The sequence below is a fragment of the Leucopleurus acutus genome, assembly GCF_964270905.1.
Source record: "Leucopleurus acutus genome assembly, chromosome: 11".
Lineage (NCBI taxonomy): Eukaryota > Metazoa > Chordata > Mammalia > Artiodactyla > Delphinidae > Leucopleurus > Leucopleurus acutus.
This window is the reverse complement of record NC_139152.1, coordinates 100,539,440-100,565,482: the sequence shown is the minus strand read 5'-3', so window position 1 is coordinate 100,565,482 and position 26,043 is coordinate 100,539,440. Positions and strand designations below refer to the sequence as shown.

The window sequence follows — 26,043 nt, the reverse complement described above, 5'->3', positions numbered from 1 at the left end:
CGCCGGGGACCCTGTGGTAGAGCTAGCTGAACCTTGTACATCCCAAAACACTTACATCACCAGGAAAGAACCTCACCAGGAAGAGCCTCTCCGGCAGCAAAGCCTCTGGAGGGGATGAGGACAGAGAAGGGGGACTGTGGGAGTTGCCTTTGGAGTGGGCGTGTCCAGCTAGATCCTGCAGATGCTAACCAAAGGGGGAGGTCCAGCTGCTCCCAGGGGTACACCTTTGCAGCTCACTCTCCACGGGAAGTATTTCAGTCGGTCATCCCTGTACTGCCTCACGTGGACTCTTGGGCATCCTTTAAAATCATCTTATTCCTTTCTCTTCAGGTCAGGGAGTCCATGACCATGCCAGAGAGGATTACACAATATTCAGAAATTCTTTTCTCAGGGAGTTACTCCAAGTTAACGGAAAGATGCGTTCAGTCCTCTCTGATGGGAGATGTTCCAGTGTCAAAGGGTGGTACTTGATTTACAAAAATAACGTTCTGCCTTTGTGGGCGGGTCTTACAACCGTGATGTCAAGGGTGTGTCATTTGAACGGACTGGTTTTCAGCTCTGACAGCCCACCGCCAGCCCCGGCGTGCGCACAGCCGGCTCTGCCACGTAACAGGAGGTCGTGAGCCGTCCATGCCTCTCGGTGACTCTCCAGTTGCGTTCCAACACCAGGCAGGGGTCACGACGGTGAGTTCCATTCTGAGACTGCAGTTGAAGCCCACTAGTTGCTGAGAACTTAGGCTGGATAGTGGTGATAAAGTCCCCTTCAGAAATAATGACCTCTGACCAAGGACCCGCAGAGTCATTGCTGTGAATTCCCCCAAAGATCAAAAAGCGCAGGTGTGGCCCGGCCTCTGTTCTTTTGTGGCAGTTATGGGGCCATTCACGCCCCCTGTGGAAGCCTGTCTCGCGTCATTTTGCTAGTGGCCTTTGTGCTGGGCTCCCATTCAGCCCGCCCCGTCATCTGAATAAGCACAGAGCCGCCGCTGTCATTGTCCCGAGGTTACACATCAACCGCCCGCCCGCCTGCCTGTGCGGGGCTGCCCGTTTCCATGGTTACCGCCGCCGCCGTGAATGTGATCCCAGAGCCCTGGGGGAGGGGCTGGAGCAGCTCCATAGAAAGAGCGTCTCCAGCAGGCAGTTGAAACCCTGCACCAGCCTTTGCTGCCATGTTACTGCGAGCTTTCCTTCTGTCCCTCGGGGGTTGTGAGCTCAGCTCTCCTGTTAGACCAGTGCTGTAGGCGAGGGGCTGGGATGGAGTTACAGCAGGAGAGACCCGACCAACAGAAGCCATCCTTGGGGGTGACCGTCACTCCTGGGGGCCTGCTGTGTTCAGAGGAGAGGAGGGGGCAGGGTTTTGGCTTTTGGGAAGAAATGTGCAGACAGTGGAGGGGTTTCAAGCCTACAGGTCGGAAAGATCCAGAAGGGAGCTGGAGGAGCCGTGGGCATCTGGCGGCTTGGGGTTCTGAGAGGCGAAAGCAGAGGATGCTGGGAGATGAGGGTCAAGAATGGAGGGGCCAGGGTCACAGGGCAAGATGACGGGGCACAGCCTCAAAAGTCCCTGCAGAATCCCCCGTGGTCGTGGTCGGAAGATTGATGGAGGTTGGGTCATGTCCCGTTTCTTGCTGTTACAACAAAACAGTGACTGTCCTTGGGACAAAAGTCTTTGGGTGTGTATCCCAAGGCTCCTTGAAAATAGATGTATAGAAGCGGACTTGCTGCTTCATAGATATAGGGTGTTTACTTTTTTTTTTTTTTTTTGGCGGTACGCGGGCCTCTCACTGCTGTGGCCTCTCCCGTTGCGGAGCGCAGGCTCCGGACGCGCAGGCTCAGCGGCCATGGCTCATGGGCCCAGCCGCTCCGCGGCACGTGGGATCCTGCCGGACCGGGGCACGAACCCGCGTCCCCTGCGTCGGCAGGCGGACCCTCAACCGCTGCGCCACCAGGGCAGCCCCTGGGGTGTTTACATTTTGATCGAATTACCACATTGTCTTCTCAAAACGCATCACTAGTTGACCTGCTTGCTCCTGGCTCAGAAGCTTGTTAATCTGTGTCTCCCCAAGCTGGATGTTATCATCGTCTAAACGTTTGCCAATCTGATGGGTAAAAAATAGCCTTCTGTTGACTTTTCGCCTTTCTCTGGTTCCTTTGAGGTGGAGGCTTCCTCTCAAATGGTTATCAGCCATTTGCATCTCTTCTGGGGCCTGCCAGTCCCCCGGCTGTCTTTCCCCAGTGGTTTCTGGTTTGGGGGTTATTAGCATTCCCGGCCCCAGGATTATGAAAATATCCCATGTTTTATTTTAATTTTTAAAAAAGTCTCCCCGTCATGTCCGGCTCTTTAATTTGTTGAGTTAATTTTGGGGTAACGGGATGAAGTCAAGGTTTAGTTTTACCAGTTGTCTCAGTGCCTTTTATATGCAGAGTCCATCCCCTGCTCCTTGAAATGCCGCTTTTATCACAGACTGTGCGCCCACAGCCAAGTAAGGGGGGCTGTTCCTCACTTTCCCCTGTGCCCGTTTGTCCTCACCCCGCCCACTGCACTGTCTTTTGTTTGTTTGTTTGTTTTGCGGTCCGCGGACCTCTCACTGTTGTGGCCTCTTCCGCTGCGGAGCACAGGCTCCGGACGCGCAGGCTCAGCGGCCATGGCTCACGGGCCCAGCCGCTCCGCGGCATGTGGGATCCTCCCGGACCGGGGCACGAACCCGCGTCCCCTGCATCGGCAGGCAGACCCCCAACCACCGTGCCACCAGGGAAGCCCTACACTGTTTTAGTAACTGGTGCACTGTAGCGGCTTCTGAGAGCCAGTGGTGCGGCGCATAGTTCCTCCCATTGTTCTTTATCATAATTTTCTTGGGCTGTTCTTATGAATTTTCTCCTCTCTGTGCGTGTAAAAATACCTTGTAAGGATCTATGGAATTAAAACAAACAAACAAACAAACCTGTAGGAATGTTGGTGAGAATTACATCGTGTGTATGGATTACCTTGTGTCATGGCTTAAACAGTGGGCCCCCCAAAGATACATCTCCTCGGAACCCATAAGGGTGACCTTTTTTGGAAAAAGGGTCCTTGCAGATATAGTTAAGGATCTCAAGATGAGATGATCTTGAACTAGGATGGACCCTAAATCCAACGACAAGTGCTGAGGAGAGCAGAGCAGAGCAGAAGGCACAGAGAGAAGGCCATGGGGAGGCACAGAGACTGGGGCCCAGGGTCGCCGGCGCCACCGAAAGCTGGGAAGAGGCAGGGTAGGTTCTATTCCAGAGCCTCTGATGGACTCAGTTCCTCCCGCCAACACCTTGATTCCAGACCTTGGCCTCCGCAAGTGTGAGGGCACCTTGATTCCAGACCTCTGGCCTCCGCAAGCGTGAGGGCACCTTGATTCCAGACCTCTGGCCTCCGCAAGCGTGAGGGCACCTTGATTCCAGACCTCTGGCCTCCGCAAGCGTGAGGGCACCTTGATTCCAGACCTCTGGCCTCCGCAAGCGTGAGGGCACCTTGATTCCAGACCTCTGGCCTCCGCAAGCGTGAGGGCACCTTGATTCCAGACCTCTGGCCTCCGCAAGCGTGAGGGCACCTTGATTCCAGACCTCTGGCCTCCGCAAGCGTGAGGGCACCTTGATTCCAGACCTCTGGTCTCCGCAAGCATGAGGGCACCTTGATTCCAGACCTCTGGCCTCCGCAAGCGTGAGGGAATAATTTTCCGTTGTGTTGACGCCGCCCACTTTGTGGCAATTTGTTACGGCAGGTCCAAGAAACCAATACACTTTGGGACAAAGTGATATCTTGACACTTGTTTTTCTGTTTAGAAACATGGCATGTTTTTTCATTTCTTTCTTTTTTTTTTTTTTTTTTTTTGCGGTACGTGGGCCTCTCACTGCTGTGGCCTCTCCCGTTGCGGAGCACAGGCTCCGGACGCGCAGGCTCAGCGCCCATGGCTCACGGGCCCAGCCGCTCTGTGGCATGTGGGATCTTCCCGGACCGGGGCACGAACCCGTTTCCCCCGCATCGGCAGGCGGACTCTCAACCGCTGCGCCACCCGGGAAGCCCGTTTTTTCATTTCTCAATGTCATCTTTTAAGTGTTGTAGTAAAATCAGCTATGTTCTCCACATATAGGTCATTTCTAGGAATTTTATGGGTTTTGTTGCTGTCGTGATAAGGACTCTGTTGTTTCCTATTACACTTTCTAACTGGCTCCTGCTGGGCGTGGTAAAGTAATGAATTTTTGTCTGGTGATTTTGCACCCAGCCACCTTCTCAAGCTCTCTTATTAATTAAAATAATTCCTCAACCGATTCTCTAGGAGAGCTGTCATATTGACTCAGAACAACAAAGGTTTTGTTCCTTTCTTTCAGTTATTTCCTCTCTCCCTTTCTTACTGTCCTATTTTGTGGTCAGGTGGTTTCCACCCTCTCAGACCCTGTGCGGCCCCTGCTCATTGGCTAACAAACTGGGTTAGGATCTCCTGGCATGGAGTTCAGGAGCCACATCTTGACTTGAGACTTGTGGTGACACTAGTTGTTGCTACTGAGTTAGCTCATGTCACCCAATCAATATTCATTTGGTTTCTACTATAGGCCAGGCCTTTGTTTTAGATGCTGGGTATGCAACATTGTACTGGAAGTCAACCAGTGCAATAAGATAAGAAAAAAAAACCCTGTAAACATAACACTGTTACTATTATGAATAATAAAATCTATAAATAATAACGTTGCTGTTATTCACAGATGATGTGATCACATACAAAGAAAATCCAAAAGAATCTGCAAGTAAATGATGAATAGTAAGGGACTTCAGCAGGATTGCTGGATACTTGGGTAATATGCGAAATAAAATGTGTTCCTGTGTACCGGCAGTAAATGGTAAATGAAATGAGATGTTTTATTTTCCATAGCATGAAAGATCAGATAACCAGAAATAAATCTAATAAAAGATGGGCAAAAAACTATAAAACATTATTGTGAGAAATTCAGGGAGGATTAACCATGTTCATGGATTAGAAGACTCAACGTTGTAAAGATGTAATTTCTCCCCCGACTGTTGTATAGATTCAGAGCAGTACTAACCGAAACCCACAGGATTTTTAGGGGAAATTGAAAAAACGGACAAGTTGACATATAAAACCTACATGTAAATACATGCAAATTTACATATATACATTACACATTAATTTACATATAAACTTATATGTAAATTTCATATGTAAATAAAATTGGCCAAGAAGAGCCAAGGCAATCTTGAAGGACAAGGAGGGAGGACTTGGTCTGTTACGTGTCAGGCTTATTAAAAAGCCATTGGTTCAGGCTTCCCTGGTGGCGCAGTGGTTGAGAGTCCGCCTGCCGATGCAGGGGAAACGGGTTCGTGACCCGGTCTGGGAAGATCCCACATGCCGCAGAGCAGCTGGGCCCGTGAGCCATGGCCGCTGAGCCTGCGCGTCCGGAGCCTGTGCTCCACAACGGGAGGGGCCACAACAGTGAGAGGCCCGCGTACCTCAAAAAAACAAAACAAAACAAAACAAACAAACAAACAAAAAAGCCATTGGTTCATTAATTATAACAAATGTACCACACTAATGTGATATGTTAGTAACAGGGGAGATGGGTACGAGGTATATGAGAACTGTCTGTACTATCCTCTCAATTTTTCTGTAAATTTTAAAATGTTCTAAAAAATAAAGTTGACAAAACAAAAAAGCCATTGTAATTAAGAGGTCCGCCAGTAGCCAGGTAGACTAGTGGAATTGACTAGAGAGCCCGGAAGGCAGACTCTGCACGTTTAAAAGTATAATTGATCAAGTGACAAAGAGTAAATGGAGAAATCAGAAGAGCTGAGGTTTTCTCCATGAGGGTGGATTCTGTGCCTTTTGTTGTTGTTTTTTCCTGAATGTGCTTCATCCTGAATATCCTCTTTTGATCTGTCTTAAGATTTACTAACTTTCTTATCAGCTGGGTCTAATCTATTCCATCTAAATTGACAGGTCCCTTGCTCACAGGCAAGGGTCCTGCACAGTGGTCATGCATGGTTCCCCCAGACCCCTGGGCACTCAGATGTCACATCACCTCCTCACCCAGTTTATTGCTTTGTCCCTGGAGGCACTGGGGCCCAATAAACTTTCTAGATAGAGGAGCCGCTCCTTCGGCGAGTGAAAGTACGCAGACCAGGGTCATCATATGGTGGTTGCTGGCATCTGGTGGGCAGAGGCCAGAGATGCTGCTCAGCGTGCCCCAGTGCAGGGGACAGTCCCACGTGGCAAAGGGGGAGCCAACCCAAAGGTCCACGGTACTGGGGTGGAGAAGCTCGTCTTTAGATGTCCGGGCTGTGGACTTCAGCAGAGCTGCTTCCTGTGCTGGGGGGTGGGGTGTCCTGACTCTGTCCTATGTTCAAGAGGCAGCGGGGCGTGGGGGGCAGCCTGGAGCCCCCGGCCACACATGGGCTTGCATTTTGGCACATCATTAACCAGCCAGGTGACCCTGGGCAAGTCACTTAACCTCCTGCCCCTCTGAGGCCTGGTCAGTAAAACAAGGAGAATGAAAGCTGCCTGGCAGGATTGTGGGGAGAATTTGGATGAAGTTCCCAGAGCCAGGCTGGGCACTGGGCGATGGGTCGATCGATGATGAGACCCCGTTTGTGCCCAAGGACTGGCAAATGCATCGGCTGCAGGGGTTGGATTATTTTTCTCTTGTTCTAAAAGTGAACCCCGGCCCCCCACATCTGCAGGCTGCAGCACGTGCTGTGTGAAGTGGTGGTGGAGGGCTGCCTGGGGTTACCTGTGCTCCGTGCATTTCATCCCAGGTCGTATTTCAAAGGTATTTTTTGAGTAAAATGATTGTGGCCCTAGAGTGCACAGGTGAGTGTCTTTTTTATTTGTCTCTTAGTGTGACATAAAATGTTTAGACCGAGAACAGGAACATTTAAATGGAGGCCGTAGGCCTCTGCGTGTTTCAGGAGCCCAGCTCGGCTGGAACGTCTCCAGGTGACCCTGCATAGGATCCCTTCTCCGCCTTTGCCTCATCAGATGCACATCAGGGGGCAGGACCCCCTGCATCTTGGGGTCTCTTCTGGCTGGAGGAGACCAGGACCCTACTCCGGGTGCTCCAAGTGGACGTGCCCAGGTGACTCTGGAACTCTTTGCACTTCTGAAAGCCAGTCCTCGGAAGGTGTCGCATTTGGCCATGTCACCACTGCAGGGGTGAGGAAGCTGAGACCGGCCAGGGGAAGGGCCAGCTCTCACGCCCACCAGGTGGGGAGCCAGCCGAGGTCTGGGTCTGCACTCCGGACCTGAGAACTCGTCCTGGGAACCCCCAGGCCACAGAGTGTAGGAAACACGGGCATTTTCCTGGACAGACTGAACGCTGCTCTTGGGGACCTGGGCCCTGGCCCATCTCTGAGTCAGGGGAGGCTGGGCTGCCAGGGTCCCTTGGAATCTAAGCAGCGGCTGTCCCTCTGATTAAGGAGGGGGATGGCCACTCGGCACCTGCAGAGGCCTGGGCACCCAAGCTCCGTCCTTCTTCTTCCCATGGTCATTAAAGCCTTCACAGTGGTCATAAATTACGGTCTTGCTGCCCCTGGAGCCAGAGCAGTGGGAAAGCCTGGCCTCGGGTTAATAGATAAAAGTGCCCTTGACAGAAAGGCATCCAGCCGGCCCCTGCTGCTGGGCCAGGCAGTGTTGCCTCAGGATCATCACTGGCTGGCCCTTTGGGTTGTGACAACCAGAGGAATTGGAGACAGTAGCAATTTGTTGGTTAACAGTTTCAAAGGAGGAAAAACCGCGTAGGCATCCCTGACTGGCTACAAACTGAAAGTAATGGTTCACTTCGGGAGAACTAAATTTCTGGCCGTTGTTCTTTAGGCCAGTGTATAACCGGCAGGAAAGGGGCCGGCCCTGGCAGCGGGGTGTGGGCCCTTCTGGGCGTCTGAGCTGATTTATCCCTTCCTCCCTTCCTGCCACTGAGACCCCAAATGCCACATGCTAAAAAGAGTACCATCGGTGCAAAGGAGCAGTTCCCATTGTCACCAGGTGCGGTGACATAACATGGACGGATACCAGCCGTGAGCACGTGCTGACCACAGACCTTCACCCAGCTGCACCTGCCAGCAGTGCCCTTCCTCCTGCGGGGTCCTCCCCCACACCCCTCGCATCCTGGGTGCCCCTCCCCCCACCCCGTTCTCACCCTGGGTGCCCCTCCCCCACACCCCCTGTTCGCACCCTGGGTGCTCCTCCCCCACACCCCCGTTCTCACCCTGGGTGCCCCTCCCCCCACCCCCGTTCTCACCCTGGGTGCCCCTCCCCCACATCCCCATTTGCACCCTGGGTGCCCTCTCCCACCCCACACACCCCCATCTGCACCCTGGACGCCCCCCCATGGCACTTTCCAGGCTGCAGTTGTCTGTGGCCCCATCTGTCACCCCCACCAGGCTGAGGATGCCTTGAGGGCAACCCTGTGGGTTTTCCTCTTGGCAGCCTGAGATCTGGGCCTGGAACATGGAGGGCTGCGAATATTGGTTGAATGAATGAGTGATGACAATTTTAATTAGTTTCTTTGAGTTTAGGTTGTAGATTAGGGTCGTTAAAAATGTTTATTATACCAAATAATTTTTTTTCTTGTTTTTTTTTCCAAATAATTTTAAATGATAAATGAATTGTAACTGTAGTCAGTTGTAGTGATTCCTGAGCGAACCTTATATGTCCTCTCCAGGACCCTTGGGGCACATAAGAGGGAAATCCAATCTATTACTTTCAAGCCATCTCAATCAATTACAGGATATCTGGTAGTAAATTAATCACTTCCATCTGTTTAGACCCACGGGGAAGGAGCCACTGGAAGAACTTGGGGCTGGCATTCTCCTTCGGAACCTCGGAATTGTGTGTGTGTGTGTGTGTGTGTGTGTGTGTGTGTGGCCTTATGTGGAGGAGGGGCAGGGGCAGGAGGCCCTGGCCAGGCGCACAGTAGGTGCTCCCTCGAGAACTGCTCCTGGGAGGGAGGTGGCCTGCAGGGCCGGGGAACAGCGGCGAGACCCCTGCCTTCAGGGAACAGGGGCTGACAGGTGGGTGGGGGGGACGTGGGTTCAGGACACCTCTTGGGGAACATTCCTGATGTATGACTTTAGAAAGTACCTGCAACATGAGAGCATCCTACGAGCAAAACACAGCATCATCACTACGGTCAAACCCACCAGGGTTCCCAAGAGCAGAACACCTTCCACATCCCCCATCTGTCCGTGAGTGGCCCCCAAACCCTCGGGTTCCAGCCCATTCCGTGGACTGTGGGCCAGAGTGTCCCTGACCAGATGCCACACAGACAGCACACACCTGGGTGGAAGGGGCCAGGAGCTCCAGCTTCCCTCCCTGGCAGCTGGGAGACACTCAGGACACTGGGTGTGTGCTGAACGGGGAGGTGTCAGCAGCCAGATGTCACTTTCAGCCTCACTGGACACATCCCTCCTCCCAGGCTCCCTGATAAGCGCCCAGACAGAAGCTGCATCCCTGTGTCTGTGCGGAGCCCGCACACGGGCCGTCCCATCCAAGTGGAGTTTTGAGCCTCGAATCTTCTTGCCTCTGATTTCAGAATAGGCCCTCAGCTCATTAATTTCCGGGAAAGGCAGTAAGGCGGCCGCAAACAAAGGCTGCAGAAGGAGAACCACACAGCAAGTATGAGGAAGCAGGCAGAGAGATTTGGTTCAACCCTTTGAATAGTGGAAACTGATGTCACCCTCTGGATGGAGAGGAAAGAGGCCTGTAAGTAAAGTAAATTACAAGACTCAGCACCAGAAAGACATTTAAGATGTAATAAAGACAAGAGAAGAAAAGATGAAGTATACATTTTTTCTGTTTGCTAAAAGATACGTTTTCACCGGGAGGACTGAGTTTTCTCTCCTGCTTCTTCCACAAGAGTTTCTGGTTAATAATCTAAAACGACTATGTCTTACCCTTCCAGTGTCATGCTAAATCAGTCTCTTGAAATTTAGGATTGGAATTTTCTTAGCAAATATTTAACCAGGAAAAAAAAAAATCCCTGCTTTTGTGTTCTCAGCAGTTGCTTGCCACGTAAGTTGTAAATTAATGGACGTCTGGGCCAATATTTGATCTCTTCCCCAAAAGAAGGTGATTCGTGGGGTCTTCACTCAGTTGGAGGGAAGGGTCCCAGGAAGTAGCAAAGATGATCTGTCGCTGTCGGTGGGTGGTTGTCCCCACGGATGGGGGGCCAGGCCGGGTGTTTGCCGCCCCCGGTAGCACGTGGGTGAGGTCACAGTGAGTGTCACTCCAGTATCTCCGTCGGCCACAGAGTGTGAGGGCAGCTGCCTCCTGCCCTGCGGAGTCCGGGCTGCCCGGGGCCCTCTGGCGTGAGGGGCCAGAGCCTTAATATATAACCTCCCGGTGGTGTTTGTGTTTCAAAAGCGGTTTCACTGAAGTTGTTCTGCGAGGGACTTAAGGCTCCCTGAGTGGGGTGACAGTAGGGGCCAGGAGGGTGACCCCTCTCGTCCCCAGCCATGCTCTGCCCTCCGTGCCTTGAGGAAGGCTAAGCCGGCGGCAGCTGCTACCGTGGGCTGGACTGGAGGGACGGCCCCGCCCCCTGCAGGGGCCCAGCAGCCGGGGGCCGTGTGGACGCCCCACACCCTGCCCAGGTCCCCATCACTGCCGCTCCCTCTCTCTTGCCTTATTCCCCTGGGTTTCTGGGCTGAGGGCCCTCTCTACAGGGGTGTCAGAGCCGGGCTGCGTCTGGGGGCCACAGGTGTGTCGGGAAGCCAGGCCGGGTCTGGGGGCCACAGGTGTGGGAAAACTCCTGCTTTTTGTCTGTTCACGCACCCTGTGCTCAGCTGTGCTTTCTTACCTGGCGGCAAAGGACACAGTCCGATGCTGTTGCTTGCAGCCGCCTTTGTTGTAGCACATTTGCTCTTAAATAGGTACAAATTATTGGTATTAGAGATCCTCGCACTCCCTCTCCTCATTAAGCCTCTGCAGTTAATGATTATTTGCTCTCTGGAAAGCACTCGTGCAGAGCAGCAGAGACGACCGGAGGCTCCCTGGCTTCTTCCCCGAAGGCTGGGTGTCCTGGGCCTCCCCGGGTCCCACGTCCCTTGTCACTGGCGTAGCAGAATCTGAGCCGTGGGAGGAGCAAAGGACATCATCGGTCATGAGAACAAAGGCTCGTGTGGCTCCACGGTCCTCATGGGCCTCTTGGGGCAGGAGAGCCCGCCATCTTGGCTTTACTGGTGAGGAAACCAAGGAGCTTTCGCAGGGTCACGGCGGCGGTGGGTGGCAGAGGGGGGTCTCGGCAGCGTGGAACGTGGGGCTTTTTGTGACCCAGGGGTCACTCAGTGGCATTCCTCACTCTTCTATTGGTTGAAGCCGTCCCAGGCCCCCCCCCAGATTCCAGAGGAAAGGGACACTGGTCTCACCTGTGGGTGGGAGGGTGTCAGCGCATTTGTCGCCATTTTTTTTTCCTAATTAATTATTTATTTATTTTTGGCTGCGTTGGGTCTTTGTTGCTGCTTGCGGGCTTTCTCTAGTTGTGATGAGCGGGGGCTACTCTTCCTTGCGGTGTGCGGGCTTCAGTAGTTGTGGCTCACGGGCTCTAGAGCGCAGGCTCAGTAGTTGTGACGTGTGGGCTCACTAGTTGTGGCTCACGGGCTGTAGAGCGCAGGCGCAGTAGTTGTGGCGCACGGGCTTAGTTGCTCCGCGGCATGTGGGATCTTCCCGGACCAGGGCTCGAATCCGTGTCCCCTGCATTGGCAGGCGGATTCCTAACCACTGCGCCACCAGGGAGGCCCTCGCCATTTTTTAAACCACACGTTCTTCAATCCCATCACGCCCCAGACAGAGAGAAAACCTCACCTTCCTCCCGAGTTTCCTGTCTGGGAACATGATCCCCATTCAAGCCAGAAACCTCCGGCCTGCCTCTTTCCCCCTTTCAATCACCCCCTCTCCCACTCCCATTTCACTTACAGAATTTTTATTATTGTTTTGAAACAGTTCAAACGTATGAAATAATAAAGGACAGTAACAAACACACGTGTGTGGCAGGCCCTTCCGTGCCCCCGAAGCCCTCTGTCGTGTGTGGCAGGCCCTTCCGTGCCCCCGAAGCCCTCTGTCGTGTGTGGCAGGCCCTTCCGTGCCCCCGAAGCCCCCTGTCGTGTGTGGCAGGCCCTTCCGTGCCCCCGAAGCCCTCTGTCGTGTGTGGCAGGCCCTTCCGTGCCCCCGAACCCCGAAGCCCTCTGTGTGTCACCTCGCTTTTCGTTTTGACTCCATGGCATGTGGCCCTAGATGTCAGCACGTCGGTCTGTAGCCCTCAGCTGCTTTTCCAAAATCCAAAAGCTCTGAAAACCAAAGTCAATTTTGCAAAACTTCACTTGGCAGCAAAATGTAACCCACACCAGCATGAGATTGTTGACATTTTCCGTTTTTGGCTGCGCTGCACAGCGTGTGGGATCGTAGTTCCCCGACCAGGGATCAAACCCGCACCCCTTGCAGTGGAAGCGCAGAGTTTTAACCACTGGACCACCAGGGAAGTCCCGGATTGTTTATGTTTTTTGCAGTACGCGGGCCTCTCACTGTTGTGGCCTCTCCCGTTGCGGAGCACAGGCTCCGGACGCGCAGGCTCAGCGGCCATGGCTCACGGGCCCAGCCGCTCCGCGGCATGTGGGATCTTCCCGGACCGGGGCACGAACCCGCGACCCCTGCATTGGCAGGCGGGCTCTCAACCACTGCGCCACCAGGGAAGCCCGTCCGGATTATTGACAGTTTTTATCCCGGTTCGTGTGAATATCCACACGCGGTACTGCAGGAACGTTATGCATCTGATGGTGGAGTCTGCTGTTACATAAGATGGAATAGGCACTGTTGATAACATTCAAAACATTCAAAATTCACACACATTCAAAACATTCTGAATTCCAGAACCGCCTGGTCCTAAGGGTTTCGGTTAAGGGATCTGGACCTGTCTCGTTAGGCTGTGTCTGTGTCTGTATACAGGCACCAGGCTGTGTGTCTTCCTTGACGGCCTGCCCCTTCCCCTCAGCGCCCACATTGGCGTGCTACGCTGTAGTTGGTTCATTCTCACTGTTGCGTGGTATTTCATCCAGTGAACGTTCCACTCTTGATCTGTTCTGCTGCTTGCATATCCTGTGTGCACCTCCTGGCCCACAAGGGCATGGCTTCCCCTGGGGTGATTCCCCTGGGAGTTGCTGCTCGTCAGGCACGGGAGGGTTTAGGGGACTCCAGGGTTCTGCCGAGCGACTGGACCAATTCACCTTTTCCACCAGCAACGAACAGCCATTCCTCCCTCGTGCTTGCCGTCACTTGCTGGTGTCCGGTTTCTTAACTTCGGCCCATCTGGTGGGTGTAAATTGGTATCTCACTGTGGTTCGATTTGCGTTTCTCAGGTTGCTAATGATGTTGAGCATCTTTGTATTTGTTTCAGGACCAAATATGTTCCAGTTTGTGTCTTGTCCTTAATTTGTAAAATCAGGTTCTTTGTAAAGTTCTTCTAGTTAATGTCAAAATTATACCTTTTTTCCCTTTAAGATCATGCCTTATGTCTTAAGGAATCCTTACCTGCCTCAGATCATAAACAGTAGTTCTGTACAGCCTCTTCTAAAATAGGTTTTGCCTTTCACATTTAAGTCCTTAATTCCCTGGAATTGCTTTTTGTGTTCAGCGTGAGGTAGGGATCCAGTGTCATTTTGTCCTCCCTACAGATGGTCTCGGGCCCACTTATGGAATATTCCTCTCTCCCAGCAGCCAGCTCTGTGACATGTCACATTTTCATGTACACGTGGGTGTGTTTCTGGGCTCTCTCCTGCCCATGGGTCTGTAGGCTGCTCCGTGTCAATCCCCTCTTGTTTCTGTAGACTCGGACGATCAGTCGCATCTCCTTCAAGCTGTCCCGCTCCCCTGTTTCTCGGGCGTGCCTGCCTTTTCCTGGCCTGGCCTGTCTTCCATGCGGATTAGAGACGCTCTTGCCAGTTCTATGAAGGACCCTGTAGGGATCTTGATAAGAATGGCAGTGAATCTTTAAGTCAGTTTGAGGAGAGCTGCTACCCTTTCCACACTGGCTCTTCCTATCAGTGAATATGGATGGCTTGTCTTCATTTCTGCCAATAATAGTTCTTTTAATTTAATCTTTTTATTGATAAAGGGCTTCTCTGTCTTTTATTAGATTTGTGCTTAAGCGCAACGTATTTTTGCTGTACCGTGAATGAGATTTTTTTTTTTTTGAGGTACGCGGGCCTCTCACTGCTGTGGCCTCTCCTGCTGCGGAGCACAGGCTCCGGACGCGCAGGCTCAGCAGCCATGGCTCACGGGCCCAGCCGCTCCGCGGCATGCGGGATCCTCCCAGACCATGGCACGAACCCGTGTCCCCTGCATCGGCAGGCGGACTCTCAACCACTGCGCCACCAGGGAAGCCCGAGATCTTTAAAATTACGTTTCATGAGCCTGGTATAGGAAATGTGTTTGATTTTTCTGTCTTGAGTTTTAGCCACCTTGTTCAACACTGTGGTGCATTCTGACAAGTTGCCTGTAGAGCCTGTGGAGTTTTCTATGTTGCTGGTCATATGATCTATGAATAATGATATGATATCTTTTCCCATTCATTCGTTCCCATTGCACGGATTCGGCCTTCAGTACAACTTGGAAAAGGACATAGAGGGCACCACTGTTCAGTGTGATGTTTGCTGTTGGACTTTGAGAGATGCCTTCACCATTTTAAGGAAGGACCTGTCTCTGTTTGCCAAGCATCTTTATTATGCGTGATTGAGGAATTGTATTGAATCTCTTCCTCTATTTATTGAGGTTCAAATATGCGTTCTTTTTTTTAAGGGTGGTGTTATGTTAATACATTTTCAAATATTAAATTCGTGAGATAAATCCAATTTGGTCCTGATACACTGTCTTTTTTTATACATCATTAGATGTAGTTTTCGTTTTCCTTTTTTAAGAATTGTTGCCTTTACGTTCACGAGTGATGTGGCCTGTACTTTTTCTTCCTTGCACGCTCCTGGTGTGATTTTGGTATCAAGGTTATGGGAAGCTCACAGAATGAGGTCTTCCGTTGCTGCTGTAACAGATCACCACAAGCGCGGTGGCTGGAGACAACCCAGATTTACTCTCTCACCATTCGCTAGGTTGGAAGCTCAACACGGTCTCACCGGGATGCAAGCACGCTGTGGCAGGGCTGCGCTCCTTTCTGGAGGCTCGGGGGGACCCTGCTTCCGGGCTTCTCCGGCAGCTAGAGGCACCTCCACCCCCGGCTCGGGGCCCCTTCTGCCGCCTTCACAGCTGGCAGCGTGGCACCTCTGTGACCTGGTGTCCGTCATCACTCCTCTTTCTCTCACTCTCTTCTCTGCCATCAGAGGAAGCGTCTCCCCAAAGGCGGGGCCTCCTCTGGTTGAGGAGCCTCGATGGCGTCTGCCCCGCCGGGTGACGGGCGACACTTCCAGGCCCAGACTGCGGGTTTTCTCCAGCAGCCACTGTTCTAGAGGAGCTGTGCGGGGGGCGGCGGGGGGGGGGGCATCTGTCACCAGTGGTTCCTGGAGATAGTCAGGATGGCAGAGGCGCTGTCGGCGAGCATGAGGTCAAGGCCAAACAAGAGTCCATGTGCAGTGTTGGAGAATTGGAAACTTCCAGAACTAAATGAAGCCCAGGGAGCGTTCTTGAACCGGTGCCTGCAGGTGCGCATGTGCAGGGCCCCCTCCAGCCGAGGAGAGAAGGAGGAGAAATGGCACATGGTGTACTTACCACCTTACCCAAGGTCACGTGCCAGGGCTGCCCGGGTCACCTGCCGCTCCGATCGTCCAGGCGGCTGCAGGAGCTTGGTGGCCTCTGCCCAGCTGGGTGGCAGATGGCACTTTTGGAGCCGGAGCCTGGAATGTTCCAGACTGGTGCTTGGCCCTCCTGTGTCCCTGGGCTGGCTGTGGGCTGCTTGCAGTGACTGAAGAGGCCTGGGGGACCCAGCAGGGCCCCTGGGCTCAGCGGTCCGCAGGCTGGGTTGAGTTGGTGCATTTGTGAAAAATCGCTCTTTGGGCTTCCCTGGTGGCGCAGTGGTTGGGATTCCGCCTGCCGATGCAGGGGACACGGGTTCGTGCCCCGGTCCGGGAGGATCCCACATGCCGTGGAGCGGCTGGGCCCGTGAGCCGTGGCCGCTGAGCCTGTGCGTCCGGAGCCTGTGCTCTGCAACGGGAGAGGCCACAACAGTGAGAGGCCCGCGTACCGCAAAGAAAAAAAAAAAAGTCACTCTTTACCGCCCACAGCTCTCTTGGGCTGACAGCCGCTCCTGGACCTGCCCGGGGCCGAAGGACATGTGAGTGTCCCTCGGCAGGTGCCTGGGGCCATGTGATCGTGCCGGCAGGGCAGGCCGATCGCTAGTTCTTTTAAATCCACTTTGGGCTTAAGTCTTTGCCTCGGGGAACTTTGCCCATTTTCCTAGGACAGAGCAGAAGGGTGGCCTTTCTGGCTCTGGCGGGGAAAAGTGAGGCTGGACGGGCTCCTTGTTGGCCCTGACGGCGGAGGGAAGCCCCAGCTGCACTGCAGGAGGCGTGGAGCCCCCGGGCCGGCCTGGCAGCCACGGGGTGCAGAACCCCGAGCCCAGCTGCTGCCCAGGCTCCTGGTTCTTCCCAAGAGTCTCAAGCCAGAGGATGAGTCCAGAAACCTTTGTGTTGTTTCCTAGAGCAGGGCTGTCACCTGGATGCGATTGTGTCCCCAGCAGTGTCTGGAGACGTTTGTGGTTGTGACAGCTGGGGATGGGGAGGGGTGACTAAATGGCATTGGGGCGCTGCTTGGCATCCTCTAGCGCCTGGGCCGGCCCCAGGCCTCAAGTTAGCCCCCGCCAGCCCCTGAGCGTCCACACTGCCGCCCGCGGCGGGGGGGGCCCGCCCTGACGCCAGAGCCCCTGCATCACTGCTTTTGTCCTCCGAATCCTAACACAGCCCCCGGGTCAGGCCTGGTGATCACCGTGAGTCCCCAGCAAGGAGTGTGGTGAGATCAGACTTCTGGGTTCCGTTCGGCCAACGATGCCTACGTATTGTTCAGCCAGTACTTGAAATAAAACAAAAACAAGGAACGACAAAGGTCCCTGACGAAACTCTTGGTGTGATCCCATCGGAGCCGGCGGTGGCCGGTGTGTTTTCACTGCGGGCATGTGCTGGTTTCTTTCGCAGTGTTTAGTTGACGGTGTAAACAGCTGGTGGTGGCTCTAGCTCCCCCTAAGCAGTAACTCAGCGTCTTCACCGTCATTGCGGGTCAGAAGGTGGCGCCCGGCTCTGAAGGCAAAGGCCATTCTGCTCCCAGCACTCGGCTGGGAGTGAGGCCTGGTACAACTTCAGCCTTCCAGAAGGTTCCATCCAGCATGGACACGACGAGCTGCTTCTCATGGAACAACTTAATGGTGTGGAATGCTGCATTAGACACTAACTACGGCCTTGGGATACGAGCTTTATTGCATACATGACGTTAGGAGAGCGCATTGCTGAATCAATGTTATCCTCTATCAGGCAATTTTAGAGTAAATACTAAAAGTGGGAGTGACAAGAGAAGGAAGCTTGTTTTCTCATTTCTTCATTCTCCCTTTATGTTTATTTATGTACTCATGTTTTTATTTATCATTGTAGTAGAATTTACATAACATCAGAGTTGCCATTTAACCGTTTTTAGGTGCACAGGTCCGTGGCGTTAGGTCCGTTCACACCGTTGTGTGACCATCACCACCGTCCGTCTCCTGGACTTGTTCATCTTGCAGAACTGAGACTCTGTCCCCATTAAACACTAACCCCCGATATCCCTCCCCCAGCCCCTGGCACCCACTGTCTGCTCTCTGTCTCTGTGACACTGACCACTCTGGACACCCCATCTCCGTGGGCTCACACGGTCTCTGTCTTTCTGTGACTGGCTTCTCTTGCTCAGCACACTGTCCTGGGGTTCATCCGCGTCGTAGCCGGTGCCGGGATCCCCCTCCTTTGTCAGGTCTCCCCAGGCCTCATGCTTCCCGAGGCCAGGCATTTCCTAACGTGTCTCGTGCGTATTTGACTCACTTGATCCTGGTGGTCTGGAGATGTGGCTTCTTCTCCTCTCTCCATATCTTGGGAGAGAATAATTTCTTGTCATTGCTAGAATTTTATAATTTTGGAGGGGAGGAAGGATGCTGGGTCCATAAGCGTGCTCGGAAACAGAATAGTGTGGCAAGATCAAATCACATATTTAATTTCAATGACTGTGGATTTGAAGCTGTAGATATTTTAAAGCTGAACATCAAATTGCTCATCCTTTACCCACGCGTGGGCTTCCTGGTGCCCGCGTGTACATTGCCTTTTTTTTTTTTTTGCCTTACGCGGGCCTCTCACCGTTGTGGCCTCTCCCATTGAGGAGCACAGGCTCCGGACGCGCAGGCTCAGTGGCCGTGGCTCACGGGCCCAGCCGCTCCGCAGCATGTGGGATCCTCCCGGACCGGGGCACGAACCCGTGTCCCCTGCATCGGCAGGTGGACTCTCAACCACTGCGCCACCAGGGAAGCCCGCGTTGCCATTTGATTGGAGTAGTGATGTCCCAGCTTTGGGATGACTTGAGGGGACCCTGCAGCCAGGCCTGGGCCCACGTTCAGATGGGGTTTGTTCTTTCCCTCCTGGCTCCTTACGGCCATGGCAAGTTTCTTGTACCTGGTTATATTTTATCTGGGGTGGTAACTAAGAATGGTAGCCACGTGGAGAGTTGATCGAGTGCTTTCCGAGTGCTTGAGGGCGCTTGCCGGCTGTTCCTGCCCAGTGTCTCGGGGGTTTTCCTGGCATCCTCGTCGGGGGTGCCCTTGCTGCTGCCCCCCTTACAGATGGGCCGAGCAGGGCTTCCTCCTAGGAGTCCCTGACCAAGTTAAGGGGGAGACCAGGCACGAGGTCAGGACTGGGGAGGGGTCGTGACACGGCCCCGTCACAAAAATATACCTAACGTGTCATTTTCCTCCTTCCCGAAGATGTTTCTGGCACTGGGATCCCCTGACGTGGTGTGTCGGATCGTCTGTCGGGCGCAGCTGGGGGGCTGGGTGTTCTGCACACAGCTCACCTGAAGCTGCTGTGCGTGGGTGCGTCTGTGGCTGTGGGGACGTGGGCCCAGCCTCTCGTTTCATCCTCTTGATGTCACAGCGGAAGTTGGAGGACCCGCGCGCGTGGCCGCTGGGGACGCAGGGAGGAAGGGCGCTGTTGCCGCCGGGATTCTCAGGAGGGGCAGTGGAGGCGAGGGTCCTGGGCGGGACACCCCTGGCGAGGGGCATCGCCCTTCCGGCAGGGAGCCGGCGTTTGGTGTTTAAAGGAGCCATGTGTGTGCCTCAGAGCTCCTGGGATAGGCTGGGGCATTTGTTTTCACGTGTAAAGTAGATGCATCGTGTGCAGTGAGTGACTGGTGGCGAGACCGGGACCCTGGACAGGTGGCTTGTACGTGCTGCCTGGTCCTGAGCCCCCTGAGCTGTCTTTCTCTCTCTCTTTTTTTTTTTTTTGGCCGCGCTGCATGGCATGCGGGATCTTAGTTCCCCGACCAGGGATCCAACCCGTGCCCCCTGCTTTGGAAGCGTGGAGTCTTAACCACGGGACCGCCAGGGAAGTCCCCCCCGCGAGCTGTCGTGGTTGACCAGCGGGTGCCAGGTTGAGGGGACTGGCCCAGGTGCCCCCCGCAAGGCAGGTTGGGGTCCCCACTGACGCCTGGACCCCAGGCCTGGCTCCTCCTCTGAGTGGGGTGTGGATGCAAAGATAGGTCACAGCTGGAGGAGGGGGCCGGGGGAGGAGTCAGGGTGGGGGGGCTCGAGGTCACTTCAGGTGAAGGAAGAGTGGCCGAGGGACTCAGATACTGAGGTGGAGGGCATGGTGCAGCGGGTCCAGGCTCGGGGCCCTGTAGGAGGGAACGTCCCCTGAAACAGGAGTTAGGGGATGAGCTCTGTGTCGGGGAGCGTCCCCCAGGCCCAGGCTCCTGGGTGGGGGTGGGCTTTGGGGGGCTGCCTGGGGCCTGCAGGGGAGGGGCTGTGAGGACCCCGCCTCCAGCAACTTGAGGGGAGACAATGGTAGAAATGACAGGGCGAGGACATGGGTTCCAAAGGAGGAGAAACCCAAGGCGCGGGCTGCCACTGTCGGCGAGGCCCCGGCATGCGCGGGGACAGGGAGGGACCGTAGATGCGTCGAGAGCAAGTGCATCGTCTGATTTGCCTGAGATGCTGGTGCTTGGATGGGACCCGCCCCTTCAGACCTGGGGCCCCTCCTCCCTGGAGCGGGCAGGATAAGCAGCGTCTTCTGAGGCCAGCGTGCCCGCCAGGCCTGACACCAGCATTTGCCCTACTGCGGCCCGAACCCCCATCACCCTGTTCCGGGAAGGAAACCACTTCAGAGTCCCCCCGCCCCCAAGCCGGAAGGCACTCCCTGCCCCTGGTGAGGCCCGGGAGGGGGCAGGAGGGCAGCCTTTGTGTCAAACCGGCTGGACGGCAAACAGTGCCCAGCGGATGTGGCCGCAGCCGGCCTACTGCGCCGTCACGGGCTGTGGCAGCCAGGCCCGGCAGGGCGTTGGCGGTAGGAGACGGAGATGCCCCCCACCTTAGACCACGGTGCGTGTGGAGTGGGGTGACCAAGGCGCTGGCGAGGGGTGCTGGTCCCCCCTGGCACCGCTTCAACTCCAACTGCTGGTGGCCCTGCCTCACCGCGTTGTCCCCAAGGCTGCAGGTGTATAACGGGTCAGAAACCGGCCTCTTTCCATGTGGACCCTCCGAGCCAGGACCGTAGTCCTCTGGACCCTCTGCCCAACGTTGGAGGGGCTCAGGCTCAGTCGGTCTGGGCCTGCCACTTGCTGCCCGAGTGACCTCGGCCGGGCCTGCTGGCCAGCTCCCTTGTGCCTTGGTGTCCTCATCTGTGCAGGACCAGCAGAGGTGTCCCTCGCGGGCTGTGACAAGGACTGGAGGGGCGGCACCGTGGAAGGTGTCGGTGCGGAGCCGCTGCGGGCAGTGGTGGGGCACCGTCCGGGTCAGCGAGGTCTACACCATGGACGTTTCCCCCGCATCCACCCCCCCCGCCCTACGCCAAGGGTCCAAGAGGCGGCAGCGTCACAGGACCTTCCCCTGCCCCCGTGGCCTTGTCTCCACCAACCCACATTCCCATCCGGGGTGGAGTAGCGTCCCCCCAAGTTCACGGCCCCCTGGAACCTCAGCATGGGTGTTATTTGGAGGTTGGATCTGAGCAGATGTGACCGAGCTAAGCATTGACGCCTCCTGGACTCGGGCGGATCCTGATCCAACGACTGGTGACCTTTTTAGAAGGGAATCTGGGCACAGACTCACGTGGGGAGAGGCCGCGTGACGATGAGGCAGGGACGGGAGTGAGGCATCTTCCAGCTGGGGATACCAAGGACCGCCAGCAGCCACTGGACGCTGGGACAGAGCCACGGGACGGATTCTCCCTCCGAACCCCACGTGGAGCCGACCCTGCTGACACTTGATCTTGGACTTCTGGCCTCCAGGCTGTGAGAGGATCAGTTATGTGAGCCTCCGGCTGTGGTGCAGCCCCAGGACTGACACAGCCTCCCGCCACCGACTGGCCAGGCCTTGCTGCTTTTTCGCATTTTGTGCTGGGAAGATGGTTGCACTCCACTGTGTGCCAATGTCCATTCCTCCGTGGACCCTGCCCTCCCCGCTGCCTCCTGGGGTCCTCCTGTCTTGCCTCTTGCAAACTCGGCTGTGTCCCCTGCCTCCATGTGGGCCACCGGCTCCTTGGGCACTGAGACCCCCAGGGCTGAGTGGACCACAGGGATGAGATTGTAGACGACGGCTGTCCTCTGACCAGAGCTGGACGCGTGGACTGGCCCCACCCTCCGTGAAGACCTGCGAAGCCCCCCTCACCTGCACCGTCGGGGGTTTTGCGGGAAGCACCTGCCGGTGGGCACCCCACAGCCCCGCTCTGCCATCTGTTCTGTCTCTTTCCCGCGGTGACTTAGGGACAATGAAGTGACTCACCGTGCCTAGGGAAAGCCGTGGAAACTGCTGGCCCGGTTTGGAGGCGTTGGTTCCGGCGCTGTTGTTTCCAGCCACGGACGAAGTGCGTACAGCAGAGGTTGCGGGGAGCCCTGGGTGAGCTCCGTGTTTTCCAAAATGAAAACAGCCTTCTAAGTGATAAACCTAATGGGTGCTCGGGCAGGAGAATAAAACGATACAAGAAAGTTTAGGGGAAGAAGCGAACATGACCTAAATGTCAGCAACATTCCCGACCAGTGCTTCTCCAAGCCGTCAGGGTCCACCAGAAACAAGGAAGGTCTGAGAAAGTCCGTCACAGCCGGAGGGGCAAGGAGACTGGACGACCCACGTCATGTGGGGTCCTGGGACAGGGAGAGGGCAGTGGGCAAAGCCAAGGAAGTGTGAGTGGCCCGTGGACTCCAGTTAATAGTGTCCGTATCGCTTCATTCATTCTAACAAATACCCCACGCTGACGCCACAATAGTATTAATGGCAGGGGGACCTGGGTGCTGGGTAGACGGGACCGCTCTGCACTGTCTTCGCAATTTTTCTGTTAATCTAGAACTGCTCCAAAATAAAAAGTTTATTGAAAAGCAAAGTCAGCGACCCAGAGAATCGCTGTCAGCCCTGAAGTTTCTGCTGTCCCTGCCGACGGCTCTCTGGATTTGTGTGCAAACGTATTTTTTTGTTCCGTGTGAAAAGTGACTGACTTTTCCCTTTTTACATCGCGTTGTCTGCATCTGCCCTGACACCAGCGGAGGCGAGTGTCACCTAGCGGGTTTCTCTGAGCCGAGCTACAGGGTGAGAACAGCCGTCCTTTATTTCAGCGGCTCCCTGTTGATGGGCAGTCGCATTTGTGCTCGTGGCGACTTAGAAATCCAACCCAGATGAGTTAAGCACAGAGCGTGTTCATTGTCTCCAGGACCTGGTAGTCCAGGACGGTCCGCGGTCTTGAAAGAAATTAACAGTAAAATTAACAGTAAGGTGCGTATTTTATTTTGCAGCACGTTGGACGTGAGTTAATATTTAATGCTATTTGCTGGTCATTACGTGGCTCCTTGTTCCTGGGCATTCCTCCATGCCGTGCCTTCCTGGGCTCCCTGCCCATCCCCGGGGAGGGAGGGGGCAGAAGAGCCTGGAGCATGCCCAGACGGCCTGGACTTGGAGCTTAAAATCAGCATGACCCTCGAATCTTGGACCAGAACAAATTTGTGTGTGGTTTAAGATTAAAAGGTTGTTTCTTAACAGCTGCCACCAGGAAACAAACAATATCCTATATTATTGTAATGGGCCTTCGCAAAAAAAAAAAAAAGAGAGAAAAGAAACACCCACAGGAAAATAGCTTAGATGGAAAAATGGAGGCTCTGATGCTGTTTGTGTCAGTGTCAGTCTTGGGGTTAAGGAGATGCCACTGGAAGAGGGACTCTCCCCTCCCTCCCTCCCTTCCCTGAATGTTTATCCAGGAGCTTCTGAGTGCCAGGGACTGTTCTAGAAGTGACGGGCACAGCAGGAAAAAGACCTACAAGTTCCTGGTCCTCATGGGTTCACTGCGGGGAGAGAGACAGATACGAACAAATAAAAAGCAGCTTGTGGCCGCTCCTGTGAGGGAGTTAAAGTGAGGATGTGGCAGAGCATGGGGTATGCGGAGGGCCCCTCTGATGAGGGACATGCAGCTGAGACCCGGGTGGCCCCGGGAGCAGCCAGCGGCGACAAGGAGGGCGGTGTTCCAGGAGGAAGATGAAGTGTGCAACGGCCCTGAGGCAGCGAGGTGTCTCTAAGACAAGGGAGGGTGACGGGGACGGACCACATAGGACCATAAGATAGGGTAGGCAGTATGGCTTTTATCCTGGGTGCCTTTGGGGGCCCCAAGGGAGTGGTGTGATGTTTTAGGATGAGTGCTGTGGCCACAGTGTTTTAGGACGTTTCAGGACATTCCAATGTTTTAGGACGACTGCTGTGGCCGCAGTGTGATAAATGTGCCCCGTTGCCTGGGTGTAGCTGGCGTGTGGGGGAGGGAAGGAGGGTGGTGCTATCTCTGAGGCTTCGCGCTGTATGGGCTGTGCCACCTTTTGCCGTAATTTCTCTTCCTCATTACTTATTCCAGCCACTGGCCCTTTGTTTTGTTTGGTTTTGAATTTTATTTTATTTATTTATTTTTTTATACAGCAGGTTCTTATTGGTTATTATTTTATACATATTAGCGTATATATGTCAATCCCAGTCTCCCACTTCATCCCACCCCCCCACCCCCGCTTTCCCCGCTTGGTGTCCATACGTTTGTTCTCTGCGTCTGTGTCTCTATTTCTGCCCTGCAAACCGGTTCATCTGTACCATTTTTCTAGATTCCACATATATGCGTTAATATACGATACTTGTTTTTCTCTTTCTGACTTACTTCACTCTGTATGACAGTCTCTAGGTCCATCCACGTCTCTCCAGTTCCCAATTTCATTCCCTTTTACGGCTGAGTAACGGTCCTTTGTATACGAGCAGCAGATACGGTCTCAGCGTCCACCTTCTGCTCTGCGGGAGCTGCACGCAGAGCTGAGCCCTCAGCTCGCCGGCCTTTGGGTGTTACACCAGCCTTTGGGGCGCCCTCCCCACAACGAGGTCATACAAATATTATTTCCTCTTTCAGATTTGGTCCTTGCAGGGAATTCCCTGGTGGTCCAGTGGTTAGGACTCTGTACTTTCACTGCCGGGGGCCTGGGTTCAATCCCTGGTCGGGGAACTAAGATCCTGCGAGCCGTGCAGCCAAAAAAAGAAAAAAAAATATGGCTTTGCCAGGTTATCGTGAGGACCAGACGGAACAGTAATGCTCGGTGCCTGACCTACTAGGCAATGGTCGTAATTACTGGGGGGAAGCCAGGGGCCCCCTCCACCAAGCATGTGTTCGTGGGTGTGAAACTTGACTTCCCAGGGTCTCAGTTTCTGTCACCTCTCAAATGGGGTGATGCTGGTTCTCAGAATCCCTCGGAATCTCAGGTTTGCCCCCGAATGTGTTGTGACTTGAGGAGCAGTTACGCTTCTCCACTGTCTGGACAAGTTTTGTGGCGTGCGGCGTCCCCCGCCAAAAGTGGCTTATGGCTCCTGCGTCTGAGGCAGACAGTCCCAGGCGCAGAAGCTTCTGTGCTCCGCTCCCCGTTGTTCTGAGGGCTCCCTGCAAGCTTGTGCCTTGGTGGGGACTGTGCTGGGTCCAGAGTGACAAGATGGCCTCCAAGTTGTGTCACCTGAATGCATCCTCTCAGTGGTCCTGAGACTTTCCTCCAGCTTCCCAGAAGTAAGCTGGAAATAAGCCTGCCTTTCGGGCTACAGCTTCGAGAGGCGTGGGACCCGCCGGGGGCTCACGGGCTTGCCCAGACGCCTCATGGAAACTGGGGTGGGTGTGCTCATGGGGGGATCCATCAGGGCTGCAGGGACACGGATCTGAGCTGAGCCAGAAGGATGTGAACTTTGCCAGGTTTTTCTCGGGTCCCAGAGCACATCTGGGGGCCCGGGCACTGGGAGGCAGGTGAAGGCCCTCTAGGCAGCATCTATCAGGGCTGCCCTGGAGGTGATGCTGCTGCCCTGTGGCCATCGTGAGCAGAGCTCCTGTGGCGGCCCCTGGACAGCTCCTCTGGTTCTGGGCTCGGAACCTATGGTGTGCTCAACCTGGTAACCCAATACTCCACCCTTTCCAGTCCCCACGTCCTAAGTGGCTCGTTCCGTGAGCGGTTCACCTGTGCTGGCTGAGATGCAGCATCCTCTCGTGTGTCTCTCTGAGGCAGCACGTGCTGTCCTGTCCTGTGTGCTGGGCGCCTGGAGATAAGTCGGTCACAGCTAAGAGCGGAGAAGCCGCTAGCATTGCACAAGACAAGGCCGTACCTGGGCTGGACCGTGCTGGACACTGTGGGGTCTGAACTGGGCTGGGGGATGGGCAGGGTCACCTAGTGGCTGGAACAGGTGCAGAGGAGGTAGAGCAGGGGCTCTGCGTCCCCACGTGTCTGGAGCAAAGCGTGTGAGACTGGGGGGCTGGATCGTGGTGGTTGTTGAGATGCCCTGATGAGCAGTTGGGGGGTTTCCATTGGGGGCTTCTGAGCTTGACGGGCG

At 54.7% G+C, this 26,043-nt stretch overlaps 1 protein-coding gene across 1 annotated transcript in view; it reads left to right on the top strand.

Moving 5' to 3' along the window:
* The window catches only part of CELSR1 (cadherin EGF LAG seven-pass G-type receptor 1), a gene marked incomplete at both ends in the record, with an annotated part of 147,250 nt that overhangs the window by 28,950 nt on the left and 92,257 nt on the right, over positions 1-26,043 (top strand). The window lies entirely within an intron of this gene.